Source organism: Cydia fagiglandana, chromosome 8 (genome assembly GCF_963556715.1).
Source record: "Cydia fagiglandana chromosome 8, ilCydFagi1.1, whole genome shotgun sequence".
Taxonomy (NCBI): Eukaryota; Metazoa; Arthropoda; class Insecta; order Lepidoptera; family Tortricidae; genus Cydia; species Cydia fagiglandana.
Window position 1 is genome coordinate 12,181,464 of NC_085939.1, and position 10,620 is coordinate 12,192,083.

At 38.1% G+C, this 10,620-nt stretch overlaps 1 long non-coding RNA gene across 1 annotated transcript; it reads left to right on the forward strand.

The window, feature by feature from the left end:
- Positions 1 to 8,011: 8,011 nt before the first annotated feature.
- On the forward strand, positions 8,012 to 8,674 carry LOC134667040 (uncharacterized). Its single transcript, XR_010098586.1, has 2 exons — positions 8,012 to 8,123; positions 8,262 to 8,674. It is a non-coding gene; the product is annotated as an uncharacterized LOC134667040 (long non-coding RNA).
- Positions 8,675 to 10,620: the final 1,946 nt, after the last annotated feature.

Here is a 10,620-nt window from a genome sequence, read left to right on the forward strand (position 1 = left end):
CGTTGAGAGTCTCGAGTGCAAGTGCGTACTCGTATTTTGCTTCAAACTAATCAGTAAAACTGTTGTACTATTGAAATTTAAATGTGGCCGTTTCTCTAAAAATTTGCACCGCAGAATTAAAATTGACTTTGTTCACAAACGTTGAATTTACGAATTTGATGTCATGCTACTTCAGTCAACCTCAGTACTTTTTGTACCGAGACTGATTGAAATAGTAAGACACTTTCGTAATTAGGTATGCATTACATCGTAGCGTAGGTACGCCATCGCCAGGATTGTGGCCACAGTACAAAGTCTCTAAATATTTGGGCGGAGGCGACTCGTTTATTACATTTCCTCGGACGTCCTGCACAATTTAATTGTTCTCTCCACCTGAGCTTAAATTCCGTTATGTATTAATTCTGTTTCAAACTGGCCTTTGTTGAATTTACAACATGATGAAATAATCTTAACTGGATTTTTCATGTTTTCACCGGTCGGCCAGTATTTGCTGTTTCGTGGTTTCGAAGTTAAATATTATTAAAGTCGATTAACGTAGCGCTACTTGCAAAAAGCAAGTTATTGAAAACGTTATGAGGCTGGCGGATTACCCTTGATTTTTTCACAAATAACTTAGGTATTGACGTTTACTTTTATTCGATTTTTTTTTTCTTTAAGAAGTAATGTGTCCCAACAGTAATATTGTAGTTGTTATCCGAACATCACCTGTAATGTGACTGCGACAAATATTTGTTTTATGGGGCGAATTTACCATAGTCCAGCAACCAATTAGTCTTTTTATAAAGTTTCGAAAGCATTGCGCTACGAAGCGCGGAGTCACATCCTTTTGTGTGTTTTGCGCCTAAGCGCTACTTGCACCATCGCACTAACCTAGGGATAACCGGTTAAACCGTTAACCCAGTGTCAAATTGTAACCATGGTAACTCCAAAGGGTCTCTAAATGGTGCAAGTGGCCCTAAGCAGCTACTGCTTACAGATATGGAGTGTCGCTGCAATTTACTTTACATAATTAACACATTCCTATAGGGAAAACTATAGCTAGCTTAATGACCGAGAACCGACCCCTTCGAGATCGCTCGACGAGTATTATCATTTATCAGTGATGACCCACGCGTAATATAAATAAAGCATTAAACTTGGACTATAGTTCCAAATGGAGAAGTTAGGATGGCCGTTACCATCAAAGTTACATTCGGATTGAAATTCACCAGCGTTGCTGCAGAAAACATGGAATTATGTCTTAATATTCTTAAGTAACTTCTTTTTTTAATATTGTGTGTTCTGTATTCGCTGTTGTGTCAATGAATACATCTTCTTCTTCTTAATAAAATGGTGAATAGATGAAGTCGTTACTTTGCGGAAATCCATATTAATTAAAACCAAAATATTACTTTGCTAATCCGCGAAAAGATAACGTGCGCTAGTCAATCAGTGCTAACCCGTTATACTTCCTTGCGTATTTTTTACATACAATTACTAGCCGACTATCCGGCTAGTCGGCCATCCGAGCTCCGCCTAGTCGGCCAGAACATTAGTTTCGTCAAAGAGAATAGATAGTATAGAGGGGTCCTGTCATAGTAAATTTTGTAGTCACCGTAAAATTACTGCCGTCTATCGACACAGGACTAAAACTCAAAATAAACACGTATACAATTATCAAAAAAAATTGTATATATGGATAAGTTATTTTAATATTTTTATATCATTTTTACCCATGTTCATTCCCTGATATCTATGTGTTAAAATTGTTAAATATGAAACGGGGTCGTCACGCCATCTGGCCGAGCATAGGCCAAAGGTGTGTGCGCCATCTAACCGAGAATGACTTTTTCTTGATTTCCGGGGCACGTTTTTTCTTAGATTTTATTCATCTTATACGAAATTATATATGTCTTTGGATTCGTCTAAGTTCGGTTCAGATGCACTTAAAAACAATTGTTTTACCCCTTTCGTCACGCTAATATTCATCACATCATAGTAACGCAAAATAAAAATAAAAAATCCTAAGGCTAGGTATATTTCATACGATAACCGGACAATCGGATATATATATATATATATTCATGAGAAAGCAACCACACGGTCAATAATTTGAACAAAAGTTTTCGTAAGCACCCTAGATAGGATTTTGGGTGAAATAGGGGAAAAGCTTTTGGTAAAAATTTGCAGTCTATTTCTTTTCGCCCTATTTTTCTGTCACTTATAAAGTGCCGACTAATCGGCCATTTTTGCCGACAAATCGCCGACTACAAATGAGGCCGGTTAGTCGGCTATCCCGACTAGTCGGTACATCCCCCATTTTGAGTCTATGAGTATATCCTAGATCTACTCAGGATGTAAAAAGCTTGTTTATTAATCATTGTAAATTCAGTAGAGGCACTTAAAGCACTGAGTTGAAATTAAAAATAGAACTTGGTAAAGTAGGACAATTTTTCAATGTCGTCAGTAAAGCTGGTGGCATTAAAAATTTACCTATTTTTAGCTAACTGAACTCAACATTTGTACAGTACCTAAAAGCAATAAAATCTGAGAATTTAATAAGCGTGAGAAGTTATTGTTTATTTACATACGAGGTATATCCAGTGGTATTACTAAACGAAATTAATAACTATAGCTTAAATCTAAAATAGGCCCCTGTTTATTTAGTTTAAGCGCAAATTGTTGTATTATTTTTTATTTCTTAATTTTTATCGTAGAACAACTGGGAGTAAAATGACAGTACCTACGAGTAGCCAATTGTTATGCTAAGACACGATTTTCTGTTAATTTATTACAGACTAGACTAGACTGAAAGAAAGAAAATATACCTACTTAGGATATTTTTACCTAACAGCGCGATACAAGGGAGGGTTATGTTTGCATCAGTATTTCTATATAGGTATATGTATGTTTGATCTTTCGTGGCACTCGAGTGACTCGAGAGGCCTCGCGTCGGCCAACTTTGATGATTGATGATTCTTGACACCAGTTGATTTGTCTAAATCGACGATACAACGATAGGTATGACAGTAAAAAAATCGCACCATGAGAGTTCTTTCTGTACCTTTTTGGTACGAAACCCTAAAAAATACTATAACTGACAAATACATAGAATCTATATCTATCGATTTTAAGTTACGCTGGCGGGTAATCATTTATTTATAATATTGCCATATGCTATTTAATGTTGCATTGAATTAAAAATAGTTAAGTATCTAAATAAAACTGAGATGGTAAGATAATCTGGCAAGCAAGCCGGTCAGCTCAACGCTAGAAACCCGGTGAAATCTATTTTGCAAGCGCCCGCGTCGTCCCAACAAATAAAGTAGCTGACGTTCCGAAAACAATATTACAGTTTCTCATTTCGCTCGAGCTGTAGTTTCGCCTTATCTATTATCCGGATGGCACTAAGGCATCGTCTTGATAGTCGAGAAGTTTTTCATTAATATTCTATTCATATTCAAATCTGATTCGACAGGCGTTATCACGCCTCTCTGGATGCGCGGCACGCGCCGCCTCGCGCTCTTTGTAAAACCACAGCACGATCCAGAGAGACACCGAAACTCGTGATTGCCTATATTATCTAATGTAAACACAGCAGTGATATGATTTAACTGTATTTGCTTGCTCTAATGACTGAACAATTGGGGGCAAAAAGCTTAATTAACATGTTGTGTGTTATGACTAGGTTTCCGACGTACGCACTCCTTCCCCTTTCATTATATCCTGAAACATGTATTTTATTATGTAACTAGCGACCGAAATTTGTGGAAGTCTGAAACAAACTTTCATCCTCTAATTTTTGGGGTTAAGTGTTTTTGGGGTTTTTGGGGGTGCCATTAGGCATTAAGTTCGCCATTTGTACATTATTTTTATGTTCTGTGCAATAAAGTTTAAATAAATAAAAGGTTCAAAATCTTTTTGTTGTTTATGTACTAATATGTATTAGCTTACGTACTAAATTTCAGCTTTCTAGGACTAGAATTTTCACGAAATCGGATGAATCGGAATTTTAGATATAAATAAAGTATAAGAGCTTTGCAAATTAAAATTTATATTATGTTTAACAAGTCTACTATTGACACCATATCCCGAGAATTTCGTTTATCTGGTATAATCCAAACCCAAGTTGTGAGGGTTCAAAAACGAAGAAGCGTTTCGATTCGAGAAAAGGTAGTGCCCTTGCGCGTCGCTTGACTCGTCTTGGCCCCGGCATTACTGTGATAGATAATATCATCATTGCCCTTAGAGTCTATTACAGACTATACAAGCAGTGTCAGGTGGGGAGACAACGTTTTTCGTGGCAGTGTAAGCTAATACAAGTAAAGAGTTATATTAGTAAAGAGAACATTGCGGAACTATTAAGCCGTGTTGAACGCACCAGCCTCCAGTTTGGCCTTAAAATAAACCGGCAAAAAACAAAAATGATGATTGTCGATCGAAATCAAAACAATGCTCCAGATATAACCGAGATTGCAAATTGTGAAGTCGTACAGTCTTACATTTACTTAGGATCACTTGTAACTAATTCTGGAGGCTCTGCGGATGAAATTAAAAGACGAATTGCTATTACAAGATCTGCCATGGAGAAGTTGAAGAGGATATGGCAGGACAGAAATATCACCAAAGCCACCAAAGTCCAATTAGTGCGGTCTCTCGTATTCCCTATATTACTGTATGGTGCTGAGACATGGACAGTGAAGGAGCGAGAGAGACAAAGAATCGACGCACTCGAAATGTGGTGTTGGAGACGAATGCTGCGAGTATCTTGGACACAACACCGTACAAACGTCTCCATACTTGAAGAACTTAAGGTGAAAGAGAGGCTCTCAGCTACGGTCAGAGCGCGTATCCTCAGATACTTCGGACGTGTGACGCGACGTGGAGAGCAGGCCATGGAGAGACTTGTTGTCCAGGGACGGGTCAATGGCTGTAGGTCAAGAGGACGTTCCCCAATGCGTTGGACGGATCAGATAAAAGCCCTTACCAACACCCCACTTAACACATGTGCCAGAGAAGCATCTGCCAGGGAGAACTGGCGTAGAATCGTTCGTCGTTCAACGTGACCACGACTGCTCTGTCAAGAGTAATTCGACGGAGAAGAAGAGTAAGCTGATACGGGAGCGGCAAACACAACCACAGGCCTGGCAGGTGTAGTGTGCCCGTGGCGAGGTGTCGGGCTGATGACGCTTAATAATAGATAGATAATAGAAACATTCAAATTAGTGTTAAATGACTTTAGAATACAGGTATATATGGGTGGACAAGCAATTTTTGATAATAATCTCATACAATAAAGATACCATAATGTACTTATCTTTTCTTTTAAATATCCAGAAAGACCATCATCGGCGATAGTTATCGCTGGATTTTTAAAAGCATTCGATATTCATGTTTATTCAAGTGGCTTTACAGTGGAGCTTTTCTTTCTAGAGACGCTCCTTTTATCTCACCATTCGAGATGGCGCGGGTCCCGAGTAGAACCACCGTATTTTTTTTACAATTCTTGGAGAATACGTTTAGAGGCAGCAAATTGGTTTCATTTGGTTTGTGTAAATTTTAGACGAGTTGTTATAATTATATTATTTTTCAAGTAAGTATTTGTCGAGTCCCGTCCTGTTGGGAAATATTATTTAAACTCTCTGTAAATTTTAACGGGTTCGTACCGACTAGAAAAGTAAGATGGGTGTGCATTTTACGTCATATGTGTCTTTATGTATGTTACCTACCTATACCAATGCATTTTACATTTGAGGAGTAAGTAGTTCTCTATATACCTTTTACGTACGATAAAAGCTTGTACCAGAAATGTGTTTTTTTTTTCAAAAACTTATTTCAAATTCAATAAGAAGTACCTACTTCGGTAAAATCGATAACCTTATTATGACAAACCGACCCATTAGTACCGTACCTTCCTCAACTTTAATAGTCACAAAGTCACAATGCATGGCTGAGTTTGCGGTGAAATCTCATTTACGCGGAACTTATACAAACTAGTCAAGATAAATGAAATGAATATCACTCTAGAGACGGTGGCCGGGATGAAATAATTGCAACGTTTAATTTCGAGAAATGCTCTTTGAAACGCGCTCAGATGGGATACTCCGATCGCTTGCCTAGCGCAGGTTGGTCGCATAATCAGGCCAACCAGAATCATTATAATTATAAAGTTGTCATTCGGATGGCAACTGCAGCTGCATTATTGGTATGCCACACCTAACTTTATCAAAAAAGGCGCTCTTTACACGTGAATGATTGATTGACTATGTGATCAAACAACAGTCACATATAAATAATCCCAAACCCTTATATACAATCCCAATAAAAACATCGTTAGCGCGATGTAGAAATCGCCGCTCTTGGTACAGCGCCATCTCGCGTCATATTTGGTAAACATCTTTGTATGAAAGCTATTCTATGAAAGTACTGTTGAAGGATTAATGCTGCTTATTAAATTCTTCAGGCAACGGACGTCACTAATATTATTAAGAAATTTGACGATGGTCACCGTCGCAGCAGTCATACCGCAACAGTAATAATGTAGCTGCAGTTGCCATTCGAATGTCACCTTTAAAGATGATATGAACGTGGTTAACTGGTTCACTCCCGCCTGTGCAGCTCCCGAAGCACTGGAATATTAAGCGTTCAAAGGTCTGTGTCGGTACACAAGACAGTTGCTCATTGCTAAATGCTATGTACCGCGGTTATTGCGTTAGTTTAATATTTATAACAGTTGTTAAAAAAACAGCAGTCAAAGTTTAAAACCTCAGAGGGCCTACCGCGAACCATGTTCGACGTGTTGCCACTGCCGCTAATTTTATTGGAGCTTCCGGCGGATCGTTTTCTATGGAAAACATCACTTGATTGCCTGTCATGTCATAGAAAAGTAAGCGCCGGAAGCCCCGGTCAGGACACGGCCCTGTCTAACGTGAGTCATCCTTAAGGTTAAGGATGACGGCCCGATCTAGCGTCAGTCATCCTTTAAGGTTATTCGCACTAGTCGCCCTTCATATCTTTCTTCGCACAATTTGCCATTCGCGTCGCATATTCCCTGAATCCGCAGGGCCGAATCTGTCAGCCCTTGTTGTTGATAGTAATTCCGCGAGTGCCCTTAAACCCTCACCTGGTTGCGGAATGCAAATCGTCCCCACAGGACCTTCACTCTACCTGAATAGATAATAAGGGCTTTTATTCTACTCTATTAAGGGCCGACGATTTGTGTGTGATAAGATAGCAGCAAAAAACTCAATGCTTTCAAAATGATTGCTTCCAAATCTGATTACGGGCGTGATGTACGTACGCGTAAGTTTATATACTCACAGTTTAGCGTATGTAGTATGCAAGGTTAACATGTGAGTAATTTAATATGAAGAGACAGGCCAATGGAAATAATTCAAATAAAACTACTTAACATATTTACTTACTTGTACGCTTGGGCCTTGGAGTATGCGCGAATTAATTTAAGTGTATAAGGCTGATTTTACCGGCGCGCGAACTCGCATGTGATTTTAGTTACATCTACGACCGATCAAAAACCGCAATGTAATGAAACTCGCATGCGAGTTTTCGTATCGTCTAAATGAGCCCTATCCTCGGTAATTGACGGAATTCCAAAATATTAGGAGGCCAAATATTTAGATATTAGGTAGGTATTTACCTATCTAAACGTACATATTTATGGAGTTATATTGAAAGAAAATTAACTCGCAAAATGAGAATCCCGCAAACTTATTATTAAGGAGCCCCTATAGGTAAGTCAACAATAGTACTTACGCCGAACCATAACTAATCAAGGAAGCCGAACAACAATGCTCAACTTTTCTACCAGTTACGAACAGAAAATCTTAAAAGGACATTTTCGATTATTGCGCTATTGGTGTACACTGTACAGGGCCCGTAGCCAAATTACATTCGCTCCGTGTCGATTCGATCTCTACGATCGCGAGCGACTGGTCGATAATGTTTATAATAACCTAGCCAAGAGGCAATCTTTTTAGTTAACGCTCATTCGACGCGCCAAGTCGGTAAAAATTAATTTTTGTCTGTGGTTCTCGTTCAAAACCGTCAAGAAACGTCATCTGTCATCTGTCAAGAGTGTCAAGTGAACAGCGAATCTAATTTTGGAGAAAATAATTGTTTTATCGGTAAGTAAATTAAATATTTCGGTATTTGTCTAACTTAGTTAATCACAATTTCGTGATAAAATAACTCTATAAAGTGTAATATTTGAAGAGTGTGTTGTTAATTGCATATAATTTTGACCTAAAGTTTAACAATTTCAGACAGCCGTCGTCCCCGCAGCCCCAACCAAGGCGGCGGCGCAGCCAGAGCGGGCAAGAGCGGGCTCCGCGGGCTCTTCTTCCACGCTGAGAAGTCCTCGCCAAGTTGGCACGTACAGTCAAAGCTGCCGCTGCAATCTTCATGGCAGTTACCAGTGCTAAGGCCATACACTGCTGGCTTACTTGACCAGAAGAGACAATACTTTAAGCGTTAGTAATGATTCAAACCGTGAAGTGAAATTGTGGACAGGTTTGCCCGAATCAGTGTAACCTCAGTGAAATCATTTACTTCATAGACTTCAAACATTTTCGAAATTAACAAAAGTCAAGCGGACATTGAATACATAGATGTTATGCATTAGATAAGATAAAAGCTGCCTGTGAAACCAAAACTAATAAATCATATTGTTACTTAATATTATTTTTTTATTACCTACTGTCTTTGCTTTTTGTTCATATTTAACCTTTTGTATGCTCCTGTCAAAAATTTGTAATTAATATATCAATCATAATTAAATAAAATAAAATAAATAAATAAATATTGGGGACGATACACATACTTATATAGACAAATACATACTTATATACATAGAAAACACCCATGACTCAGGAACAAATATTAGTGTTCATCACACAAATAAATGCCCTTACTGGGATTCGAACCCATGACCATCGGCTTAGCAGGCAGGGTCAATACCCACTAGGCCAGACCGGTCGTTTTTTAAAGACAACTTTTAAAAATTAATGCATTTTTTTAAAGTTGAATATAGGTAAGTATATACATGGGAGCAGATCTGCTCCTAAGCATACCAAAAGTTAAGGTGGTAACCACCATAAATAAATGAAACAATGATTGGGTTAAAAAGTTAATTTATTTTATTGAAAATCTGTTAATGAAAGATGCAGCAGGTATTTTTTGCCGGCAGCATGAAATCAGTAGCCAAGCATTCTTTTCTTGTTTTGTTTGTTTTAAAATAGTAAAACAACACTCAATATATTTTTGTGGTTGTACATGTGACATAGTTTCTTCCCTTGACCCTGGCTTTGGAGCACCATAAAGTATTGGTTCATATGCCAACGCTGCAATGAATATCCAAGTCACCTGAAACAAAATGAATGCTTAGTTTTTCAACAAACTTTGTAACATTTGGTTATAATACTTATTCTCTACCAGTCATATGACAAAAAAAACTAAATGTTTTGTGTAAGTATATGTTAAGATTATGTTTATATAGTGTGTAGGTACAGTCAGCTGCAGAGAAAAGGTACCACCGCTACATAGAAGTTTGTATGCAGGGGTGGTACCTTTTCTCTTCAGCTGACTGTACCTGTGCCTGCCAAAAGAAGTCATATACAATATGTTTCATAATATGAAAAAGTTTCAATAATATGGTTGATAATTGATATGTATGACAACAGCCCGTCTGGCCTAGTTGGTAGTGACTAGTGACCCTGCCAGTTAAGCTGATAATCCTGAGTTTGAATCTCCGGTAAGGAAATTTGTGTAATGAGCACAGATATTTTGTACCTGAGTCATTCACTCTCGTGAGGACTGTCTCATTTCAAACAAAGACAGAGAGAATCATACTAGCTTTGTCATATACTAGTACTAGCACCCAAAAGATAACTATGAGTATAGTTTTCCTGGTTCTTACTGACTGACAAATTGGTTTGACCATCTATATATAGTTATCTAAGTACCCTAAGTACCCACAACACAAGTCTTCTTGAGCTTACTGTACAGTCCGACAAGAAATTGTAGAAATTAAAAAGTAGCAACACTGTAGTCTCGTCCCTTTCAAATCAATTTAAGAAAATGGGATGACACTACAATATTGCTAGTTGTTAGTGACCTTGCCTATGAAGGTGATGGTTTTGCTTCCCGGGAAGGGCATTTATTTGCGTGAAGAACATTTGTTCCCGAGTCTTTATCTATATTTGTAAAGCCTTTACCTATATACCTTTGCCTTTACACATTCAATTCACTTTCCTATTGAAAAACAAGTGCTTGCAATTGTGCATATGGGTACCAAATTTAATCTACACCGTTCATCGGTTTATATTTGATGACGTAACAGGAACACATTTGTTATTTTAGCATTAATAACATATTTTATATACTTATTAGTAGGTATAGTAGGGATAAGTTATTGACTCACTCTTATCTTTGTAGGGACGTTGTTACGTGTTGCATTTGTGGGTGCATAATCCATTTTTCCATGACACTGTCACTATAGATAGGTAGATATTCAGCGCCTCGGTCACATTGGATCCTTTGGGTGAAATGCTGCGTACGGCCCACAATCCTTTGATCGTAGCAGTCCTTTCCTAAGCAATTTCAATAGAGGCGATTTTTCAGACG